The sequence below is a fragment of the Agelaius tricolor genome, unplaced genomic scaffold (genome assembly GCF_023055355.1).
Source record: "Agelaius tricolor isolate 1412-34295 unplaced genomic scaffold, bAgeTri1.0.p SCAF_4, whole genome shotgun sequence".
NCBI classification, from domain to species: Eukaryota; Metazoa; Chordata; class Aves; order Passeriformes; family Icteridae; genus Agelaius; species Agelaius tricolor.
The window spans coordinates 48,859,840-48,885,244 of NW_027269264.1; the positions used below are offsets into that span (position 1 = coordinate 48,859,840).

At 46.7% G+C, this 25,405-nt stretch overlaps 1 protein-coding gene across 7 annotated transcripts in view; it reads right to left on the bottom strand.

The window, feature by feature from the left end:
• Positions 1–25,405, bottom strand: part of RUSC2 (RUN and SH3 domain containing 2) — a 57,712-nt gene that overhangs the window by 17,619 nt on the left and 14,688 nt on the right. For 3 of the 7 annotated variants that reach the window (XM_071425649.1, XM_071425646.1, XM_071425647.1), the window contains one exon: positions 18,072–18,177. The gene's annotated coding sequence lies outside the window, so the exon portion shown is untranslated. Of the gene's footprint in view, positions 1–18,071; positions 18,385–18,452; positions 18,671–20,162; positions 20,322–25,405 lie in introns of those variants that run through there. The other 4 variants (XM_071425648.1, XM_071425650.1, XM_071425652.1 and 1 more) reach the window with 4 other exon arrangements.

Sequence of the window (25,405 nt, forward strand, 5' to 3'; positions counted from 1 at the left end):
CACTTCACAACAGTGTGACTGCCACAGTCCCAGGAGCCACACAGGCAGGGCACAGCACAGGCAGGGCACTAAGAGCCCCACTCTCCCTGTGCTCACAAAATAGCAGGTTCTTACAGAGCCAGAGGAATAACAAAATGGTTTGAACTGAAGGGACCTTAAAGAAAACCTTTTTTCAACCCTCGTAGGACCAGGCTACTCAAAGCCCCATCCAATCTGGCTTTGAGCACTCCCAGGGATGGGCCAATTTCTGAGTAACCCGTTCCAGTGCCTCTCCACCCTCACAGTAAAGAATTTCTTCCTAATATCTAATCTAAACATGCCATCTTTCAGTTTAAAGCTTCTCCCTTATGTCCCATCACACTCTGCTCATGCCAAAAGTCTCTCTTCATCTTTCCTGTAGATGTTCACCAGCGTTTGACATGGGAGAGCAAAGGACAAACCCAGTTCTCCCACCTCACCTAACCCCACGGTCCAGCCCACAAGCACCTCCAGCACAAGTCTGGAGGGGGTTTTCCTCTTGCCTTCCCTTCTACAGATCAGATAATCCAACACAGACAAGTGCATCAGCAGGCAGCTAGGGCAGCAAGGAGAGGGAGAAACCACAAAAGAGAGCAGTGATCCAGGATGAGTCTGAGAGATTAAAAAATGACCTAATGCTCTCACAGATCAACCACTTGTTCTGAAAACCTTGGCCCAAGCACCCTCAGTCAGCATTACACATCCCATAACTCATCCAGGCATCCCCAGTGATCACTGCACCCTGAAAATTGCATCCTGGGATTGCTCTGGACTCCAGGGCCTCCATCACTGACCTTCAGACTCCAGAAAATGGTATTCACAGTGACTTTTGCCTACCTTACCTACCCTCAGCCTTTGTTACTGTGGGGTGATAATGGATTTGGAGCAGATCTGCAAAGGCACATGGGAGCACAGGAGGGAAAGTGAGAAATGTGGGTTAAATGAAGTTAGAACAAGAGTATGAGCAATGAGACAGCTACACAGAAACATCAGGAACTTCACTTCTTTCAAGATGTAAGAATAGCAATTAGAAGATTATAAAAATGATCAAAAGAAATACTTTCCTCCCACGCACAGTAGTGCTTCTCAGAGGCACAGGATGATGTTGGCAGGAAATAAAAACACAAAGAGGGACACAGAGCTAATGTTTGCAGTAAACATCCAATAATGCAAAAGTTAATGCTAACACCAGTGTCAGAGAACAGACAGGCCTTCTGGTAGATGCCACCAGAGTCTTACATGGCTGGAACCCTCACCTACATGTCTGCTTCTCCTGGGATGTTTCATCCAGGTTTAGGCTCTGAGGAAGAGAGGACCACTTGGACCAGGTGGTGGATATCCAACCGGACTATTAACTGTGTAACCCTAAAGTCCCCCTCACCTGTAGTCTCCCTAAAATCTCTAGGGGTGTAAAAGCCTTTGCCTTACGAGCCAAAGTCTTACAAGCCTTTGGCTCCTTTCCCACAGCTGCTGCCACAGAGGCTGATGTCTACTCAGCCCAGATCCTGGGGGACAGATTTTCTTTATCAAGGATTCCTAGGACCCCATTGCTCAAGATCCACTGTGGATGACAGCAGCTCCTGACCCTGAGAGCACACACACACAGACACACACACACACACAGACACACACACACAGACACACACACATACCCCCTCTCTTGCTGGAAGGGTGTTCCTGCCTCAATTTGGACCCTGTGCACCACTGATGGCACAGCAGGAGCTCTGGGTTTATCTGAGTTTATTTCTATTGCACTCAGCAGAAGCCTATCCTGTCCTCCCACTCCCACCTCACAAGCATTTTGGGTAAAAAGCTGGTCTCTCAGTGCCTATCTTCTCATATAGCCCACCCCACCTTTGTTCCTGCTCTCGTGTCTGATTGTAATGCTCACATCACATCTCCCCACCAGGCTTTGCTGTATTTCAAGTGCTGCCACATTGCATCCACCTGAAAAGCATAATTTTGTAGATACAGACCGTGATGGCAGCGCACTTCATTGCTGAAGCACCAGGTCTCTGCTGCCTCTGGGAAATGGCTGCTTGGAGCAGGCTCCCAGCACCAGCACCCATCTGCTGACAGGCCCTGCTGAGCAGCACACAATTCACGTCAGCACAGAAGCTGCTGTGGGAGGACAGGCTTGCACAGACACACTTTGACATTTGACGGCAAAATGTCAGCACTGACATGCAGCCATTTCCCATCTGTCTCTCTGGTGCTCTGGCTGCAACACAGGGCTCTGCCCAGCTCTCTGGCTCCAGCAGCAGCACAGGCTCCCCGGTGGGCTGCAATTCACTGCCCACCAGAGACCTGCAGCAGACAGATGCCCACCCTGCCCTCGCCCACGACCTGCTCCCAAAGCCAGGCTCCTAGGTGCAGGATCATAGGTGACATGCAGACAGCTCCTGCCAGGAGACATTCTGATGGCTTCCCTAGGGATAGGCAGGACATTTTGTACCATAGCTACTCCTTTTCTCTCCCTCGCAACCTCTCCTGGCTTCCTCTGGACTTAGGGGTGCAGGGAAGTTGGCAATGGCACTGCCACCACAGGGATTGTTCAGTTCCCAACACCAGGGCATCCTCCCAGGCTGCACCATTAGTTGACCCTTCCTTATTCTGGAAGACTGCAGAAGTATCCTTCCTCTTCCTACTCAGGGTCTGCTACACTGGGATTGACGTTGGGGAATAAAATGCAGCAAGCAGACCAGTTTCAGATCTTGCTGGTTTTGATCAGTTTTTCGTAAAGCACTCACTTCACTTTTGCAACAGGAAATTTACAGATGTGGTTAGGCAGTTCATACCTGAACATTTTTTGCCAAATCAGTTAATTGTTCTTATTGTTGTCATGAATCCTGCTCAATGCTACACAGACAAGAGCAAACACAGCATCCAGCACTGATTCCTGCCTAGAAGAGGGTATAATAGCAGTGCAAGGCAGGGTGACATGCAGGGAGCACCACGACTCTAGACACGCCTATACATCAGCCATTTTATTTTCAGATGTCAGAATTCTTGCCTTCTCCATACTGACACCATCTGCTGCAACATGGCAGATATGGGTTGTTTATTCAGGGAGCTCTTCCTTGAGGTGCTAATGGTTACCTGGAGAAGGTGAGAGCCACGTTGTGGATGCTTCATTCCAAACAGGATAATACAGAGCAGGGAAAACAGCTTTTTGTGAGACGCCTGCATTTGGTATGGAATTGCTCATGAATGATTGTACCCCCACAGAAATAAATACACACAACAAAAACTCCTTAACTGCAGCAAAGCTCTAGGTAAAAAGCTGGTGAGTGCTGAGCAGCAAAGGATGGTTCAGCACTGATCTGAGAGCTGCCTATCAGGTCATGCCTGAGCTTTAGAGAGGAGGCTGCATGCTGCAGGTAACAGGAGCATGCAGAATCCTTTGGGCTCTGCACACCATGCCTTTTCAGTCCTTGCTGACCACTACAAAGAGGCCCTCAAATCCCTGTCCTGTCACACCTCTAAGACTGAGGACACTCTGCTAATTCAAAGGTGGTTGGTGCAGCTTCACGACTCCTCAGCCTCAGGTACCAACTCCTGCCTCTGCAAAATTGCTGAGAAGATGCAGAAGCCACCAGACCTGGCTGCAATTGCCTCCAAGGGCTGACGAGTCATGTGTGGTGGCTGCACACCTCCAGGCATACTCTGATACTGGTTATGGCTCCAGCCAGGATTTTGGAGTTCTAGAGCTGAACTCTTAATATCCTGCTCTGTGCTGTCCCCTGCAGACACATGGGCCGACAGGGTTCAGCTCATGGTAACACAGGCTTCCTCCTAAAATGTAATGCATAGGAGGAGGCAAGCAGAGATATGAGAGATAAATGTGATTTTAATGTAAAAAGACTGCACATAGAGCACAGAGAATGAGGAAGCAAGCACAGCATCATCAGAACTGTCAGCTGGAGGCAATGCTGGCTTTTTGGAGGATGGCTTTTCTGAACAGATTATTGTTTCTACAAACCTCAGTCACTTCATCCATGAAATTGAGTGTCCAAAGGAAACCTTTAACTGTGAGGGTTATTGCTGACTCCTTCTGTATGGCTTTGGTTTCACTGTCATCATCACCTTCCTCAGGCAGACCAAAATTCATCATGTCATTCAAGGGTGAAATATGCAAAAACAGGGTTAAAAGCTAGGCATTCAGTTTCACAGAAGAAGCAGAAAAAATTCTTTTGTATTAGAGCTGCTTGTTCTTTGAGGGTTGCTCCATGTGAAGCCCTGACTCCTACAATGCATTTGCATTAACATGCCTGAAGAAACCTCACAGCCCTACAAAACAAGTACCAGTAGAAATGCTGCAAAAAGCAACGGTTTGTGTGATCTTGCAGACAAAGGCACAATACAGACATCTCCTCTTTGCTCCACGGGAGAGATATTTTCAGTTTACTCCCTATATGTCTACCTCTAGGCAAAAGGGTTGGGAGATTGATCCAAACTAAAAACCACCCTTCAAACAGTGTGGGGGATCTCAGGGCTCACTGCATCCCGTACCAATGCTGCAGTTCATCCCTGCCCCAGCTCTGCCACTACAAAAGCTGCCAGAAAGTACTGGATGGTTTTAGACAAGAATTCATTAGGAAGATTCCAGAAAACTGGAGAGCATTCAGGGAGCAGCATCAGAGAAAAGGATAAGTGGTTCAGGGTGAGTGGCCTGGGAATGGGTCTGAACCATGGAAATGTGTAAGCAGAGAGAGGAGGTGAGGAAGCCTGCAAGTTGTTGCAGGATGAGTCTACTTAGTGGTATTTGGACACCTGTTTTTTACTTGCCAGCTAATACATGTCTATCAAATTCACACCTTCATTAAGTGCTTTATTAAATCATCCAGTGAGTTTAATTAAAAAAAAAAAAAGAGGTGTAAAAGGAAATGTTTATTGTTTAACTCATCCTAAACCTCCAGCTCTCCTTCCCTGCCTCAGGGGACAGGGAGCATAGTCAGGGTGGTCTGCATGCTCCCAGGGTGAAATTCCAGCACTTTATGTTTAAAGGGAGGTGCAGAAAAATAGAAAGACTAAATAATTCCTAAACTTCTGCCTCTGCTCAGGCTGATCCCTCTTGTGATGCTATGCAGTGATTCCTGAAAAGACCACTTCCCTTTTCTTCCCACAAAGCCTTGCCTTGGCCAGGGCTTTTTCCAGTGGTTTCCAGGACAGCCTGACTAAGCCCATGATTAATGTATCATTACATCCCAGAACTATATGGGATTATGATATGTTCCAAATGGAAACCACAGCACGTGACGGTCAGTCACAGCCCTTCTGCTGCTGGCAGAAAGGAGCTGCATGGGCCAGGGGTGACACAGGCAGCATGAGGAAGGTATTGCCTCCCAGCCAGAGGACAAGAAGCCCCAGCTGCTCTGTGTACTTAGAGTTACACAAGACATCAGAAACAGCTCAAGCAGCAGATCTGTACCAGCTAATATAGGAGCCAGGACAGTGACCCAACCAGTTTCTCCCTTTTCTGTGCTCCCTTGCTCTGTGACTCATCATCTGGCATGTGGCACTTGGCAAGAGCCATTTACAGGCCATGACTCAGAGCATCCACTGAGGTGCTCTGGGATGGAACCTGCTCTTCCTCCTCCTCCTCCCGGCCCCAGCCCCCAGCACATATGCTCCTAATTACTTTATGCAAATCCGCAGAGAAGAAAAAGACTGATGTTTCTAGCTGTTCATATCACACAGAAATTGCTAATGAATTAAACTGCAGACACAGTAAATCCTTTCTTATCACAGACTCTCTAGTAGCAGCAGCAGTAGCAGCAGGAGGGACTATGCTTGCATAGCATCTTTTTGCTTGAGCATTCTGAAAGCTTCCTGAAGATCTTACAACAGCAGAAATCACACAATTCCATTTTGAAGTGCAGATCTGACTGGGTGCTGGAGCCTGGGTTTTGCAGGGTCACCAGAGCACTCAAGAACCCACAGAGAAAGAAAGAAAATCTTATAAGTACATGAAATTTCTGGACACACTCAGTATTCAAAGTTGCCAAGACTACCCCTCCCTAACTGCACAGCTTTGGTCAGGCCTTAGTGATCCTGACTTAAAGGGTGGCTTCCCTGTCCATGGCAAGGGGGACAGAACTGGATGACCCTTCCAACTGAAGCCATGGTATGCTTCTATGATTTGTGCAAAGCAGGGCTGCCAGCTGGTTGCCCCATCACTGCGCTCCTTCTACTGACCTGCCTAACTGAGGACCCCACAAACCAGCAGCTGCAGCTGAGTGGTGAAAAAACCACAGCCATCAGCTGTGGATGAACCTGAGTCAAAGCCAGCAGAAAGCTGGACTGAAGGTTTTCCCACCACCTTCTATGCCTAGGAACTGTGAGCTCAAAACTCTCCACCACAGCAGCCACAGGAGGCAAGGAATGGAGTGTTTGGCTGAGGGAGTCAGGCATCAAACTCAGCTCGGCTTCAGGAATCAAGGCCAGCTCCCTGATCTGTGCCTGCACAGGGTGGCAAAACTGTTCCCTAAGTCTGTCATGGGGCTACATGCAATGGTGAATGGGCAGCTGTTCTTATTCAGGTGTCCACAGCAGGGTGAAGGCTCCTGAGATGACATCAAGAAATGGAGAGGACACGATAGTGTCAATGGCACTGGAGATTTCTGGGCTTGCTGGGATACATTTCTGGGATATGTAGCATCCCTATAATTAGAATCACAGATTCATAGAATATGCTGAGTTAGAAGGGACCCATCAGGATTATCAAGTCCAACTCCTGGCCCTGCATAGAGCACCCCAGGAATCATACCACTGCAAGGAGAAAAGGCTTGAAAGTGGAAAATTTAGTGAGGGGGAAAAACAGAATTGTCACTCAAGACAACCTGGCAGCTGGGGGATGCTAAGACTATACACTGTGGGAAATTTCATGTAATGTGTTTTCTTTGTGTTGTTTTCTGTCTGTCTTGAGAAACAGAATTTCTGTAGAAGACAACAAAATGCTGTCAATGATTTAAACTTCATTCTTCACACACTTGGGTCTCCTGGCTGGGAGAAAGAGGGATGAGAAGCTTGGAGGTTACAGAAAGCACAGAACTGTGAAACACTGCACATGGGCCAGGTCCTTTGAGATGTGGAGGCCCAGGAATGGGCCCATGTGCTTTTGGTCCCTGCTAAGATGGAGTAAGGTCAGCAGTGTATGCATCCCCATCTGTTTTTGAAACCTTCCAGCCAGCACAGTGATGGGATAAATCTACTCTTTGCACTGCAGCTGTGATCGTGGTCACCTTGGTTACGTGCATCTGTCAGTTCACACAACCCTGCACCACGCTTTGGAAAGACCTCTCAAAGAGAAGTGACATATCACTTGCATTGGATTTTCTTCCCTAACCCTTACTGGAATCTGGCTTCAGGCAACATAGTGTTGGCCAGACCATGGCAAAGCAGATGACCTACTTATCCAAAGCTTATGGGAGGATAATTTCAGAAGCAGTCTTCATCTGCACAAAAAAACCCATACAAAGCCAGCTCTACCTCAAGTAGTCCTACATCTTCCACCATCTTCATGACTTGGGGAAAAAAGACAAGCTAAGGCCTAAAATGGAGACAAAGACAGTCTGTCTTCACTGTGAACAAGGTCTTGCTGCAGCACAGCTTAGCACATCCACATAGACTCCAGCCACTCTGTGGCTGTATATCTTCCCTATTGCTTCCTTTCTGTGCAGATTAAAACTGGCATTGCACTTCTGTCCAGACTATGTATTGCAGGAATCACAGCTGCAAAACAATCCCTGCAAGAACAAAAATTCTCCCTGCAAGACAAAAGCATTAGTGACCACTTGAAAAAGCCTGACAAATAAAGAACTCCGCTTTAAAATAACTCTGTAAAAAGAGGCTGTAAAATTATGTTTACTGTCTCTTCAGCCCAGAGCGCCACATATATAGGAATCACTCTCAAGTGAAAACAAACATTTCTGCGATGGCAGGTCGCAGATGTGCAATCTCATGCAGCTCAACAGCAGAAACGAACAGACAGCAAAAGTGGCTACAGGGGAGTCAAGTAAAACCACATCCAGGCCAAGCTCTTGGAATAACAAAAAATCACCCCACAAGTAATGGTAAATAAAGCAGCTAGAAATGTCCAAAAGTGCCAGCAGGATTATTTTCAGACTGGAACACAGCGGTGCTGCAATGGTTTGCTGCCACACCCCAGTGAACAGGAGAAGCAGTGCAGGTATGGCATTACCTAGCAGTGATGGACATCGGGTCTGCCAGGCAGCCTGAATATCTGCATCTGCAAAGCTGCATTAAATGATGCAATCCTACACGGAATTTAATGCACACCGCGTGCAAACAAATCAGGAGTGCCAAAATCAGGCACAAACAGAACACATCCCAGCAGCAGCCTGCTTTTACTCGATATTCCTCTTCCACACTGCACATCTAAATGGTTTTTCAATCAGCAGCTGTGACCAACAGCTGACTCCTGCTCAGGCTACAGGAGACTTTAACCCTTCCTAGCCCTAGGCTGTTCTACCAAGACCAGAAGAAATGTCTGGATACACAAGAAGACATTTTCCTGTGTTGCTTCTGCACGAATACACAGTCGTCTGGAGGCTGGCAACTCCCTGATTTGGGGATGATAGCATTGTACAAAGCAAAAAAGATCAGTAGCCCAATAAAAGCAGCATCTGAGGAGTTAATACGTAGAATTTATCCTGCCTTCTGAAGGACATTAAGACCACATATGATATAGATGTTGGTATTACATTGCATTATATTCTATTCTATTCTATTCTATTCTATTCTATTCTATTATATTATATTTACATGTATATATATAATAATACAATAGAAATACATTATATAGATAATATGTTAATACATGGATATATATGATAATAACACTGATACCCAAATGCTTTTACACCCAGGCTGGATTTTACAGTCCCTTGAAGACAGCTGGAGGACAAGACTGTTTAGCACTCATATTTGAAAATGGAAATTGCCTGATTACTGCTAAGATCATGAATTTCTTGACCCTATTTTTGGCCAGGTAGCTGAACAAACAGGTCCTCTGCAGTCATGTCTGAATCTCATTTCAGCAGAGTTCACTGTGGGTAAAAATAAAAAAGGCAGAATTATTCCTGGAATGTTGAGACAAGAAGTGTCTGATGTAGGAACAAATCCTTGGGCCATTGTGAGACTACCCTGTCACAACCAGCCTCCTTCATTTGGGAGTGGTTTACATTGCAGAGCACTGTAACTGCCCATCAAAATTCACAAGACTAGGCAATCATCCCTCAGTGTCCCTTTTGTTTTTTTGGAATTCTTGCAAATTTTTAGAGCTTGTAACTTCCCGAACCAGTGCCTTCCACTCCAAATTACATGCCACACTAGTAGTTATCTGTCAGTTCTTTTGAACATAGCGATATTTAACTTCATTACTTGTCCTTGGGCTAGGGCAGGGAGAGGATCATATTTTCTAGTCAATTTGCCAACCTTCAGTGCCAAGATTTCCCTTCTGCTCAAGCACAAGAGTATTCCCAGATCCTTGGTCCGATTACCAACCTCTCTCTAAGTGTCCTCCTGAAGTGTGGGTGTGTTTGTATGTTCACATGGCTGGCAGCAAGGCAGAACTCAAGAGATTCTGGATGAAACCACAACATCAGTTTATATAACAGAATATTTTCCATGCAGCAGAACTAACAAAAGGCAAGCCAGAATCTTAATAAAATACTTATGAAGCAGACCAGACACTCCTAATGATTACACATACTTTCCTTCTGAGAGGGAAACCATATCCCTTGTAGGGGCTGGCAACCCAAACTGAGCTCAGTTTGTAAAGCTCTATTCAGGACAATTTATTTTAGGATATCACTCCACAAGACAGCTCATGTGCTAATTAGGCTTGAACGACTGGGCTCAACAGAGCATTAAGGGTAAAGTAAATCTGATAACCCTGGATTAACCAAGGTCTTCTGCTGATCATATTGGGCCACACAGACCTATTGACTAGGGGAAAAAAAAAAAAAAAGAGGGCAAACAAGGATGATCCTTGATTCTGAGAGCAGTCAGAGTTCCAGGAGACCCACCAAGTCTACTGAAAGGATGGCCAGGTCAGATTGGGCTTGAAGCAACCTGGTCCACTGGGAGTGTCCCTGCCCATGGAGGGGCGTGGGATGAGATGGGAACTCCAGGGTCCTTTCCAACCCAAACTATTCTATGATTCTGTGAGGAGTCTGCTTTTAATCACTTCAAAGGTGTTTGAGAGAACTGAGGAGACACTTTAAGACTGCAGGCTCACAGATCTTTGCAGATAGGACATGTTCACATTTGAACATCTTCCTTCTTGATGAAGCTGTTGCATCCTTTCTGGACCATTAGTCTCAGAGAAGATGTAGCTGAGACAAACCTTTGCCTGTGTTAAGCCCTTGCACTGAGAGATGGGCCTTAACAAATCCACAAGGTTTTAAAGCTCTGCAACTTCTATAAATACACTGGGTAGTCTTATTCACAAGAATGCCAAGCCATTTGGGAATACTGCTGGGCTTTGAAGTTTGAAAGCAAGATTCATGGACTAATTAATCACACTATGTGAAAAGTATTCATATTATCAGTTTCAAATAATCCTCCTTTATTTCCTGGAGTGCTTTCACATTACAATCAGGGCACCTCATAAATCCCGATTTTCTTTCTCTAGATTGTTCAGTATTTCATATCACAAACCTCACAGTTTCCCATTTACCACAAGTAACTTCCATTTTTTCAATCTCTCCTCTTAGGAACATTTTCCAGAGACTTTTTCAGTTTCCTAGACAGTTTCTCAATTCCCTCCAGCTATGCATTCATGCTTCTGAGCTGGGGTGACTAATTTCACACAGTTTTCCAATTGGCAGTGGGATTAGAACCAGTAAAATAATCTTCCATTCCATTTCTTATATACATTAACATCCATATGTAAATACGTGCCAGTTAATGTCCCTTATGACCAGGGTGACAACCAGTTACTTTTTGCAGTTTAATAATATCAGTTTAATGAGCTGGAATGCATTTAATCAGTTTAATAATTTGGAATCAGATGAAGTGTACTTTTGTGACCATCTTCTCTTACACACACTTATGTAACTTACCAGCAAGCTAAAAAATTTCAAGATTTCCAACAAGAGTAGCCTTGGATAAATTTGGGGATGTTTTTAAATATATCTGTTCTCTGAGGAAAGCATCTGGTTTTCCCTCGTCTCTGGAGTGTGGGTTTTGGAGCTTGCTCTCTCAGGCTGCATAAATTCTCAGCATGTCAACAAGCAATTTCTCTTTGAGGTCCCTCAAGAGCTAAAAGGGTCCTCAAAGTCTTACTAGGGTCTGGGCTGAGGGATATTTTTCCAAAGTGAATTTTTCTCACTAAAGCAGTGAGGTCTAGTGGCCTACACCCTTGAAAGAATGTTCCCCTTTCATTTTGATGGGCAGGCAGAGATGGTTGTTGTGGTTTTTCTTTTCAACCCAACTGTGCCAAGGGGAAAGCAGAAACAAGGCACTGGACCAAAATCCTGGCTGTTGAATGTGCTCTGGTACAGAGCAGAATCACTCCTCAGTGCCCTGGAACAATTACAAATGCATCATTTCAGTTTGGGGTGTTTCTCTACCTTGCGGTACCAAATCATGTCACCAGCACAAAACCTGGGAGAGGTCAGGGTTATGGAGATGGAAAGATTCTGTGCAGTCTCTGAAATTTTTTCAAAGTCACCAAGAAAACCAGAGATCGCAGAAACCTCAGTGGATCCAAAATGACTCCCGGTGTCTCAAGCAGATACAGCCAAGCATAAATTGAATGGCTGTGGCTGGAGCACTGCCACCTTTGTGCATCAACCACGCCCATGCCACTGCCTGTCAGTGCCAGGACACATCTGTTTTCATGCAGTTTCCCCCTTCTTCCTCTCCCATTGTGCTACGGACTGGCTACCCCTCCTCACCAGGGTCAGGATGCTGGAGGTCACCCTGTGCTCCATGCTCCTCACCTCTCCTCTGACCAAGTGCTTCACCAAAACCAGCCACTCTGAGGAGCACGCTGGAGCAAACAAGCTGTCAGCTTACTGTAATAAGCAGTCCCCACCCTCAGAGTGCTTTATACAGTAATTATAAATAGCAAAGGGCCTATGGAAATGAAAATGAGGGACATGACAAGGGGCTGAAAGTGGAGGAGACATCTGCGTAAGGACAATGCTCTCCTCAACAACATTCCAAGCACTGCAACCTGCAGTTGTAGGACAGTAGAATAAATTAGATGCCAAATCTCAGCAGTAGAGTGAGTTAGATGCCATTGACTGTGGATGAGTGAGAGCAGCATGTTGCCAGTACGAAATGGCTAAGTGCAGATGCATGCTGAAATCATCTTGGTGGTTTTCTGAAGGGAGCTACAATCCCTGCTCAGGCTAAGACATACTTGGGCAAGAAACCCCTTAGAAGCCACAAGAGCAATTCACAGGAGACCAAGTGGTGAAGGAGAGGTCGACCAGAGTAAGCCTAACCCCAGGCAAATGTGTCACTCCAGGTATCAATCATCAGAATGAATTAGGCCAAGCCAAGGAAGATACACTGTGTGGGTCAACAGCATCTTGGGACCAGAGATATGAAATACTCACTCCTCCCACTGGATCTTCTCCTTGTGTGGGCTTATCATTTTGCCACCTGAGTTATTGGAAAAGGTTTGAGGGTGGGGCTACAGGGAAAAACACCATGTAAGCAAACACTGTAATGAACCTGCCTGCCAAGAGCAGAAAATTGTGCTAGCACAATAATCAAGACAGGTCATTCTCCGTGCTAAGAAGGGCATCTGGGAATACAGCTATACCATCTGAGCTTACACAGGGGCTTACACATGGCAATGAAGCCTGAGCATCCCTGCTCTTTGCCATGGGAACCCCAGAGAGGGACCAAAAGAAGTTATCTTGCTAAACAAACCTGGGGGAATTGGGCCTACAGGCAAAAGGAGGCAAAGCAGCCTTGTGGCGGGTCCTGCACCAGTGCAGGCAGACCAGACAGAAAAGAATGAGCATACTGAAAGCATTTAGGGCACGTTCTCCCAGAAGCAATGGCAGCTATTGTGAGTTCATAAAGAGTAAGGTGAGGTTCTGAAGTCAAACTGATGAGATTAGTACAAATTGGGTAGGGAGCAAGGACTCTTGTCTGAGATAACAGAGGGTCTGAGGAAAGTATCAGCTGAAAACCTGATATTTGCTAGGGTTTTCCATACAAATTTTAATTGAATATTTTTTCCCTACAACTCCCAGAGCAGAAAGTCCCTTCCTCCCAAACAGAACTGGTATCATTTATACACTGTGAGACATCTCTGACACTGTCCCCAAAAGCATAACAGGGCAGTGACACTTGTTCTCTGCTTCCAGAGAGCATTTTGTGTAGGAGCACAGAGTGGCAGTTTGGTGGCAAGGCCAGTTTCCCATCACTTGCCAAGGGTCAGTACAAAGCATTGCCAGTATGGCTCAAATATTGATTATTTATCACTCAAAGGTACTGCCAGCCCCACAGCCTCAGCACTGCCCAAAACCCAACACATGGTCTCTCTTCCAGGAGCCCAAACTCAGAACTTGAGCCTGAGCAAGAAGTTGCCATCAGCCACATTATGGCTACTCACCAACACTACAGCTCTGCCTTCCCCCTCCATGCCATTTACAGCAGTTAACAAACACAGTGGGTTTTGGTTGGGTTTTTTATCCCGCTACCTGTAAATTTAGCAACCAACAGCCTTGCCCAGTAAGAAGTACTTGCATGTGTCTGAGGGGTAGAAAAAAATACTGTCTACATGATCCTGAGGCTGCAACACAACCGTGGTGAGGAGACAAAGAGCTGTGGGCCAGCCTGCTTTTGTGCTCATCTTAACACATATCCTGGCTTTGACCCACTTTTTTCAGAAAATAAATATTAAAATCATTTTCATCAAGAGAGAAATCTGAAACAGAATCAGAGACCAGAGGTATTTTGAGAGTCCCTTTCTTTCTTATTGGAGAGTAAGCAACTTTGAGATGAGTGTAGGGCATGCAGGGAACCTGCTTGGCAGATAATAACAGTAATGGCAAATCCCTGCTAAGGTTTGTCACCAATACAGCTGTCATTGATCATTGCTATGGATTTCACCCCCTGCCAGCCAAGCTCTCTCACCTTCTTCAAGCCTTATCCTGCAGACTCTCACACAGCTGGAATGTGTTGGTGGGCTTCTGGCTCTTTTGGCTCACGGACTGGCCAACCAGAAGCAGCTTATCCCCATCAGAACACTGCCCATGAAGCAGCAGAGGTAGAAATGAGGCTTTCCACTGCCAGTCAGATTCCAACGGTTTCCACAAGCATGATTCCATGGTTTCCACAGTAAAATCTTGTCCAGTATGGGCTTTGATTCCACAGCTGACAGGAAGGTACCTCTCCCTCCAATCCTCCATCTCTCAGGTACCAGCAGAGATCTCCACATCTCTTACACTGGATTTACTTTTTTTGGGTTCAACTATCAGAACCTTGCCTCCTGAGATGAGTTTTCACCCAGCACCCATGAGACAGAAGTTGCTTTGGATTGAACATGTCAAGCTGACCCAGTTTATATTAAACAGAATGGTAAAAAGCAAACAGAGCTGTAATGAAACGTTTTTAATTTTTAAAGAGCAGATCTCTGGCGCGTCAGAACAAACAGTTATAATGCCAACAAGAACAAACAGCTAGGAGAAGTACTGCAGAAAATATTTTGAATTTAAGTTAAAAAAAATCTAGACTCACCAAGAAAGATGAGGAGATTAGAAGAGAAAGGCTCCTGATCAACCTGAATCACACCAAGAAGGATATTGAAAAACAGCACCTTCAGTGCTGTTTTGGCAAAACAAATATTGAAGCTGCAGCAATGACAGGTTGGATAATACAGAGGGAAGAAGGTGCAGAAAAGGAAATTAGCTTTTGACTGGAAACAAATTCAAAAAGATGAAAGCACTCGAGTCAGAAGGACAGGATATTCTTGATCCCAGAACAATGGAAGAATTGCTGGCTGCTTACAGCTGGCAAGTGCACTCTTGATAAAAATACCCATTAGAAAAGAGAGGAAAAAGGTGAAACCATGTGGCTGACAAATATTAAAGGTAAAAGTCTTTAGCTGTTCTGCAAAGGCAAGGAAAGTGACCCATGTTAGATTTATCAACCTGCCCTTACTATTACATAAGTCTTTCCAAAAACACTAGAAAAAAAAATAAGGGAAATAAATTAAAAACTGGGCAAAGCACAAGAAGGGGTTGCAAAAGTCAGAGTATTGTCTGGGTATCAGGAACCACACCGGAGTGAGATCTTGACTCACCAGGAACATCAGACTGGAAGAAAATGAAGGTGTCTGAGACTAAAAATTTGTTCTTTGTTTGCTCACACAGCCTCAGACACCTGGCAAGCAGTAATGGAGCTGTGGGCAGACCATTCCTGAGTTCACAGCATATTCTCTTGGGCCACCTGCACTTTCTGCAATGCAGGTCCAGGTCCCTCGTATCTAGAGATCCAGCTGTACTTTATCTCCATCATCTGCATCGATGCAGTGAGGAAGACACAGTCCTGTGGATGATTTCAGTCAGTTCCAGTCACCAGAACCTCTTGCCCATCTTTCAAGGCAGAGATTATCTGTGCACTCTCACTGCTTAACAGATGCTCTTGTAAGAGTGGCAGCTACCAGCCAGGCACAGCCTGTATGCCCTGGGGACATTCCCACCCCACACAGAGGAGGCTGCATCACCTTTTTTTTATTCCTTAAGGCAGGCATTGTACACAGACACACACACACATATATATGAGTTTTCTTCCACATGCTGATGCACATATGTGTGTCCTGTACATTCTGTTGCACATCCTGCCCTCCAGCCCATGATGTGCTGCACACAGTCACGCTGTTGTTACCCACCACTCATCTCCCACAGGAACCTGCTCTGCAGCAGCACCACAAACCCAGTCTGGTGATACCTGCAGGAGACATCCCGCTCCCTGCTCCCAACAGCCTGAAAGGGTTGGACTCTGGGAGACACAGAGAGGTTTTCCCAGGTCCAAAAGCAAGACAGGGGTGAGAAGGAGCTGCAGTTCAGGAAGCTTTATGTTGCTTCCAGGACATTGTCACCGATCTGCAAGAAGGCAACACGCCACTTTGAGATTTTGCTGGAAGCCCTCTCCTCCTCATCTGGATCACCATGCACTGAAACTCAGGGTTTGCTGTCATCGCTGGGTATAAAGGCAGTGGAGCCTTGTCACTCCATAGGGACAGAGAGGAAGCAACCAAATGAGAACCTGCAGCATCAAAATGGTTCCTCCGGAGAACTACTGCAGAAAAGGCTGCGCTGAGGATCACCCCCACCCCCACAAACCCTGCAGGGCTGCACACAGCACTGAGCGTCTCGGGGAACACAGTGAGAGGCTGGAGAATGACAACAGAAACAGCACATTTGCATTCTCTGACAATGACAACCCTGAATTTCCCCTCTGTGCGCTCTCCCACTGGTCTCTGACCCAAACCTCCTGTTCCCCCAGCTCTGCAATGCCTCTCATCTGCCTCCTCTTTCCACGGTTCCTCTGCAGCTCTGCTAAACATCTACCATTTTATCTACATTTTTCCTGTCATCCTGTTGCTCTTTATTGGCCTAAAAAGCTTTGTCTGAATTACTCTTGGGTCACTGGCAAATGGGAAAAAAATTTCGTAAATAGGTAAGACCAGCCAAGCTCACTCTTTAGCAACACTGGTATAAAAGCCTGCAGGTGTGTGGAGATAAAAATACAGATCTCTACTCTCCTTGCCCTCTAGTATACCTTTATGACACCCATCAATCCACACCCTGTATGATATGTTACTCTGTGGCTCCCATTTACTTCAGATTCACCCAAAATCCTGCAATTGCAACCCCACACACTCAGCATTTTCCATGACTCCAAAAGACTGGATCTGCTATTCGATTATCTCCTTTTGTTATGACATTCCCATTTGCACATTCCCCTACAGCCACGTCACTGTAACACATATACCAAAATCTCATTCTTTTATACTTTTGCTTTATTGTTCTCACTGTCATGCTGAACGTTGCCCCTCCAGCATCTATATCCCTATCCCACATATATCCTTCTCTTTGTTCAAGCCCTTCTTCTATTTGCAGAGGCAATTTAATGGAAGGATTTGTGCAGAGGGTGGGGGAGGGAGGAAGAAGAAGGAAGGCAGGGAGGGAAAAGAGGGATTTGGCTATAACAAGACCATGTAATTAAGCTCCAGTAACTGGTACCCAGCCTGGACCCCTGATTTCAATAATTAAAAGCAGTAATTTCTCCATTCCTAGATAACCTTTCTCATCTGATCCGTGAAAAGAGGCAGGGAGAGTGCATCCATTTACACAGCCAGCACAGACACACCCTGGCAACACAAAGGACTCCAGCCTGCACAGAGCCCGTGTATCACTCAGCAGAAGGACATTGTTTTACATGACATGATATTTACCCTAATGCCTTTTGAGCAAACGATTTACCCGTATTTAGGGGAGGGAAAAAAGAAGGGGAAAAAAAAAAAAGCCGAAAAAAGAAGGCAAAAGCCACAGTGACAGCAACCTTTCCTCTGTCTGAGCCCTTTGTCTCTGTCTTTTCATGGAAGCACTGTCTGTCAAAACAGCTTTTGAGCTGCACAGCAGCATCACCGCCAGGGATGCTCGGGGAGCATGGCAGCGGTGGAACCACAACAATCCCAATGCGTGCGGGCTCGGCTGCCATGGCAGGCACAATGGAGAGCTGTGCGGAGGCACTGCCAGGGCAAAGCACGACTCGCCTCTGCACAGCCAGCCCTGGACATGACAGCTGCTGTTTCACAGCTACAATGGACAAACACACATTCTGCACGGCAGCCACAGCCTCCTCGCTCGCTCCCATCCATGACAGCCACAGCCAGCTCCAAAGCAATGCAGCCTCTGAAGAGACAAAGCAACCCTTAAAATCCTTAAGCTTCGTCGGCTGGCTGGCATCCTCTGCAAAAACAAACCGGCCACCGAGCGGCCTGAAAACCAGCAGCACAGCTGACACCCACCCCGATAATTCGTCCATCTCACCTTTCCACAGATCCTTCGTCCCCCGTCTCCCGTCAGCGAACACACTCTGCTCCGGCACTCCTGAGCGCTCAGATTCCAGAAGGCTCCGTGCTCTCTCACCAGGATGCTGTGGGAAACACAGAGTCAATTTTTTTTTTTTCCTAAATTTTTTTTTTTTTCTTCACAGCTGCATCCCTGGCAATGCAGAGGGTCTGCGCAATCACATCTCCGATGCTCCTGCTGCTGTTGCTGCTGCTGCTGCTGTGACGTTGCTGCGTGTGAAGGAGCAAGCATGCCCACAGCACCGCCACTTCAGCTTGCAGTCAGTCCCTGTGGAACTCAGAAAAGGCAGGGAATGGGAGGGAGCAGAAAAGGAGGGGATAATGGAGGATTGATTCTTACAGGAACAGGGAAATCAGATAGGCAGCATTAGGAGAAATAAAAAGATTGAAGCCTGTGCCGTAAAATAGAGCTGCAGCATCCTATTTTGTCATGAGACTGGATTTCGGATGCTGTGTGCTTGCAGGCTGCCTGATCTCTTCACCCTGTCTTTGCAAAGGAAAGCAAAACGGACTGGAGTGTTCCTACTGTTGATAATGGCAGCTAGAACCCTTGGAGATAAAATGGCAGTCTGCAAAGCAATGCAGAGGAGGAGGAGGAGGAGGATGGGAAGACTGCAAGAGGCTTCCTGAAGCTTCTTTAAATTTCTGTAGTGGCTTGCCCTAGACAGCTTCATCAACAGTATCTATACAGCGTCCCTGAAATGCAGACACCTCCAGAGCAAGACACAACCACCACCACTTCCCACAATGCTGAACCCACCTGGCAGGGGCACGACATCTGCAGTCCCTGTGCTCACAGGGGACCTCAAATCAAGGTCCCACCAACTCTTAGCTGCAGTTTGTGATTAAAGCCCATGACCTGGGCTAGATCCCAGCATCTCACAACTCACAGCAGATCTTCCTACCTGAAACAGGGGGTCACCACCTGCAAAGCTCAGGCTCTCTTGCTATCTGGAAGGGTTTTTCCATATCTGCCTTTCCAGAGGCAGCTGGTGAGAAGGGGGGATGGAACTTGCTCCATAGGCAGAGTAGTGCAGCTCCCGACAGGGCAGAGTAGCTGTGCAAGGGACAAATGTGGCTGCTTTTGCTTTTCTACTCGCTGGGGCATAACCACATACCCCAGAAACTCAGCTGTGCTCTGGCCTGTGCTGTCCCAGGGCAGATGTTTCTAGCACTGGAGCAGCATCCATCCTGGAGGGACCACTCACATTACTGCCCTTTCTCATCCAGTCCCATGCCTACAGCCCTGCATAGAGCCAAGCACAGCCCAGAAATTGCACCACCCACACTGGAAAAAGAAAAACCTGTGAACCCTAGCCTCCTAAAGTGAGGCTCTGTGGGAAGTGAGCAGATCAAAGCAAGGCAGAGAAGGTGTAAAATTGTTACATAGACATAGAATTCTAAGAAATTAAGAACTGCCACATGGCTGAGTACTTTTTACTTTATGCGATGATGTACCCAAAGCAGCAAACAAGTAACACAAATACAACAACCCAGACAATATAAAACTTTACGGAAGCTTCTGCCTCTGGAGAGGTCAAATAAAAAAAGTTATGACATAAAAAGCTATGACAGAAAAGTGTTAGACTTATTACTGGAAGGGGCTGCCAATTATCTCAGATACAAATTTTTAAAATGTCTCTTCAAGAAATATTTAAATCATATTTCTGTCAGAAAACCATGGGACTGAGGGGTGGTTCCTACCAACAGCTTCAGAGGCAGGAGTCCAGGATTCTCCCCAGCTCAGAGACCACTCCATTGGGAAAAGAGGAAGGGCCTTGGGCTGTAGGCTGTGCAGACTGTTTGCAATGCAGGTGCCAGCATCACAGATGCAGGTCTGCTACTCACCTCCAAACCACAGTGAATGGCCCCTCCACCAGTCCCAGAGGTCAGGCTCCACAGTCAGTTTATTGGTCCTATCAGCAGCACTTGCTGCTCCCCAGCCCACTGCCCACCTTTCCTGGCATGCCTGGGACCCCCACTCCACCAGCTGGTCCTGTTCAAGAGGCAGGGACAATCCCCCAGGAGGATGCAGGAGTGAGGGACCTACCTCCATGCCTGGCCATTGCAGCAAGCAGAAAGCCAGTCCTGGCAGGCTCTGCTCCAGCCAAGCTGCTGTAAATGAGACTATTTACTGCGCTCCCATTAACGTGCAGCCCCAGGACCCCCGTTTGGCCAGGCCCATTGTACTGTCAGTGTTAATTAAGGCAGGCTCAAGCAGACATCTCCGGCCCCTTCAGCTGGGACAGTCAGGGAGCAACAGCGAGGAAAGAGACGGAGAGTTTCAGCTGTGGAGCCCTGTGCAGAACAAGGAGCATTTGTTACCCAGGAGACTCGTTCCCACAGCAGAGAGGAGAATGGAAACTATTTCGGTGCCCTCCCCAGTCCTCCACAAGCATTGCCAATGCTGACGCCAGGAGGTACAAATGCTGGCAGGCTGAGTGCTTGCCTTCATCCCTGCCCCTGCCACAGGACACTGGCATTAACCAATTCACTGACAGCAACGCCTGTCTGGGCTAGCAGACACACACACACCAGAGCAGATGGAGTCGGGGGGTATTTTCTTTAAAATCAGCCAGAGCAGTGAAGCAGCCAAGGGGTTCCTGAAGAAGCACTCCTATTTACAGGTCTGTTCCCAACATAAATGTCTGTACCCTCCTCCCCAAAATACATTCTGCATGTTCCCCAGATCTCAAACTCACATGGCCTCGACCCTCTGCAGCACACGCCCCTCTGCAGCATCTCCCTCCCCAGTCTGCCTCCCTCAGCAACAGCTCTAGGAGCTGATGGCCTGTCCCAAAGCTCTGCAGGCAGCAGGAGATCTCAGGTACTAATTAATAAGGAAGAACAAAGCCCTTTCTTGCAGACTGTCTTCTAGGAGATGACTTCTATTTGATCACAGAGATGAGTCAGTGCAAGAAGGGGAGCATGGCTGACTCCACAGTGTCATTCAAGGAGGAAGCAGGGATTCTGCAGGCTGGTGACTGTATTCCTTGGAGAATGAGGGTGAGAGAGATGGAGGTGTCAAGACATGCCTGCCCCTACAGTAACAGGGGCTCCCATCTTGCTTCACCTGGTCAGGTGCTTCTCACAGACTCCAGCACCCTGCAGTGTAGGTAGCTTGGCAGGAGAAAATTCCTTATTAAGCAATATCAGTCTCACTGTCCGCAAGCATCCCAGGTGTTGGGCAGGATTTTTGCAATCTTGCCTTCTTACCCCATGTTTCAGGGCTGTCAGAAGTGAATCAACACAATCTCCCACCTGTGAATTCCAGTAAGGAGGCACATCCTCCTCCCAGTCCTGGGCTGCAGCAAAGCTTAGCACTCTGCAGGAGCCACAGGTGTTGCACTCACACTGGAAGTGAGCTGTACACATACCTGGAGTTCTTGCCGACAACAGCTAGGTCACAAACAGATCAACTGGGTGTTAGAAAGCCCAACACATTTCAGTCTTGGGCTTCTTCCTTCATATACTATGCAGGAATTGGCTGCTAAGGTCAGCACATGCCCACGTACAAGAAGAACCCATTCCATTTTTGCCACAACTGCGCAGTAAAATCACCCACCAGTGGACCCAGCCTCCCACCTATTTGCTGTAAATCTGCTCCAGTGATGCATGAACTGGAAACAGCTCAGCCCCAGATTCCAGTCAGCTGTCTGGGCTGTAGTTTTGACATCAAGCACTATGCTAGGACAGGTCTTTAATCACCTCTCACCATCAGGTGTGGGGCACAACCTGCCCACTCTTGGAACTGCCAGGCAGCCCCAGCTGCTGCCTCCAGCTTACAGCTGTACCCCAGCAAAGGGAGCTGTCTGACACCTCCTCCTAAAGGGTGGGCATTTTGACCAATCCCTCATTACCTTCAGTGTGTCCATGCCTCTCGAGCAAACAGAAGGTGGTACAAGCAACAGCAAGCTCTCCATCACAGCAGAAAACCTGTGCCTTGCTATCTGCATGTGCAACAGCAGGAACATGCCTAGGATATACATTCTGGCCACATTTGTAGCATGGCCACAGGGACATCTTCACTCTTTCCTATGTGCTGGACCACTCAGAGCAAGGCAAATGCAGCTCAAACTTTCCACCCTGCTTACCCATTGTTTGTGGCAGAAATCTAAATCCCATGGCAACCCCACCCAGCACCAACACCATCCAGGCTGTTTGGGAAATGCCGAAGAGAGGGATGTTGGTCAGAGTTGAACTAAGAGCATGGATCTGCTCAACTGGAGCAAGGAGGAACCAGAAAACAGGAGCCAATACAAAAGCAGATGATGAAACTTCATCATAAAGGAAAACTAAAATAGTTCTCCATTCCTTCAAGGTCAAACAACATCTCTGTCTCTGACACACAAAGATCAATGCAGGCTGATTGTCACTGACCTACACTTGGTATCTTTTCTGTTCAGTGGGAACAGACACAGGAGCTTTTGAGTGAGGGGTCAAAAATCCAAGCAGACTGATAAAAACATATGTTAGCACAGTGGAAATGCCTGCCCTTAGCCCTCACATTTCCCTGGGGGATCACCAACCGATCCACACTGAGACTGCTTTCCAAGGGGAACTGAGGACAGAGGCACAGGAGTCTGTGAGGTTTTGCTGGTCAAAGACACGTTCTCAACATCCGAATTCACCATCCCACCATGATGACCCTGTGTCCCAGTGAACTCTGCCCACTGCCCACAAAAGCAGTACTGATTTCTTCAGGACTAGCAACCCAAGGCAGGAGCCACACCACCAAATGAGGAAATGGCTTCAAAGGGGAAAGTTGTTGCTGGTTTTTTTTTAAAAAGTTGGACATTTCTTGTTGCTTGCTGTCTTCTAACAGAATTAATTCCCTGAGTTCAGTCCTCTGATGTTTAAGAACATTCTCTGAATTTCCAGCTTATCTTTATCCATGCACAGCTCACCCCTATTCACTCATGTTCCAAAAATGAGCTTTAACGTCAGCATTTATCCAGCCTGTGTTTAAAGTCGTATCATTTGAGTTCTCTAATCACTTCACATTAGGTAGGCTTTCCATTTCTTTGATCATACCCATATTCCATCTCTGGACCCGACCCAGTTTGCACACAGCCTTCAGAGAGTGACTGGAAATGTTCACAGTCTTCCAAGCAAGGTCTCCCATGCCTTAATATACTAAAATTTCCCCATGTCTGCTAGAAATGCTTTGTCCAACGTGTCCCATTGGATGACACATATCTTTTCCATGGCTACATCATGTTAGATGCTGACAGTTATCTTGTACATCACTCTGAGACCCTGAGTTTTCCCCCGTTGTCACTTTCCCCCAGTGAGCTTTCAGACAGAGCTGAACTTTTTGCTCATTTCTCAGGCACACAGCCATTCAATTTTCAACTATCCAGTTCCTGCTTGTATTGTTCTTTAAGGAATAATCCCAGCCCTTCCTGCTGAATAACACTGAACAGCCTCTGATGATGCTTCCTTAGCTTTGTGTCTTTAGGAAATATCACTATTGAAGTCTTACTTTTTGGAGCACAGAGCATTATTTCACGTACTGGACAGCTTCCATTTTGAGGCTGATCTCCACTAACAACTTCCCTTCAGAGCAGTAGTTCCTCTTTCAACATTCCTGTTATCTTGCTCTAGTCTGCTTACTGCCTCTTACTTCTCAAAGGGTGCTATGAATGGAAGAATTACACACAGATTAAAGGGAGGCAGGACAAGCACTTAAGAGATCCATTTCAGGTTATTAAACAAACAACATACTAGCAAATGTCCTGGAACAAATAGACAAAATAGGGTACTTTGTGTCCTGCTCCCTCTCTTTGCTGACCATCTGCAACAACTTCTAGAAAAATCATACTGGGCAAGGTGGTTCCTCCATCCCAATCACCATCTGAATTCCCAACTTGCAGTACTGAGGTCAAATCCTTCCTAGTGCTGGCGATTGATGCTTCACTGCCCAGGAACAGAGGCCCTCACAAGCTCCATAAAAAGTCACAACTCCCAGATAGGGCTAGTGCTGGCACGGCTTTGCACAGGGCTGGGCTCAGTTCCACATACCTCCACACTACTGAGGCATCTATGGGAAAACTAAACCCTGCCCACAACCAGCTGCCTGTCTCCAGTCCTTTCCAGCTCAGGATTCCAGTATGTTTGCCCCCCAAAGGAGGCTGGGGCAACAGGGATATGTGAATCACTTGGAATTCTGTGTGAAAGGGAGAAATGATGCTACAACCCAACGCTCAGTGTGCATCTTCCACTCCTAGTACTTAGTACTGCCCAAGCAAGAGCACAAAAAAGTAGCTGAATGTTTCTAGGCATAGGGAAATCAGAACACAAACAGCAGAGCAGCTCCTGGATCATGTCTGAAGGCTCAGCTTCGATCTGATAAACCAGGCTCATAAAGCTGCACAGAAAATCTTGAATTAAAGCAAAGCCTGGACATAACTGATCTAGACTGAGGTTTCAAGGTGTTTGAAGTAGGAGCTCAGCTCTAAGAGCAAAGCTCTCTCTTCAAGCACTCACTTAGATATTGATGCTACACTTACTGGGAATAAAAACTCTCGCCAGTCAAAACCTTGACAAAAGCAGCAGAAAGGGTATTATTAAAAAAAAAAAAAAGGCATTTTAATCTGGCAAACAATCATTCTGAATCACTCTAAGCAGCCATGGTAACAGTGGATATTAAGGTGTTAATGGCTTCACTCCTATTAAAATTAGTTTTCAAAGCAGGATCAATGCTACCCCCAAAGCACCATTTAGCTAAATAACTAGTTTCACAATAACTTAAGAGTTCCCCCCTGCCATGAGGAAAGCCTTAAGTTGCCACATAACATAACACACTGGGGCTGGTGAACTTGGCACCCACAGCACCGCTGCATTCTGACCTCAAATAAAAATTATGTACTTCCAACTAAGCAGATGAAAAGCTGCAGGGCTGAGCTGAATGTGCAGCCCTGAAATGGTTCACTGTGTACACAGCACGCACTGCTTGAGGACGGTGACTGCTTATGCCTCCCATGATGTGCAGCAAAGTGACATTCCCTGCCCACTCCAGGGGCATGGCTGGGCTGACTCAAAGTGAGGGTGACTGCACTGCACACGAGGCTCAGCTCACAGCAACTGCAATCAAGGGATGAAGCAGAGAAAGGGCAAGCAGAGGAGAAGGAAAACATCGCTGTTGGACGCACAAGAGGCCACATCCAAGAATGGAAAAAACCATCCTGCCCTCTTGCTCAAAGACTGAGTCATAAACATTTCAGTTTTCCAAGGCAACAGTAAGTATGAAAACTGTTCTGGATTTTCCTGCCCAGGGCAGGGAGGTTGGAA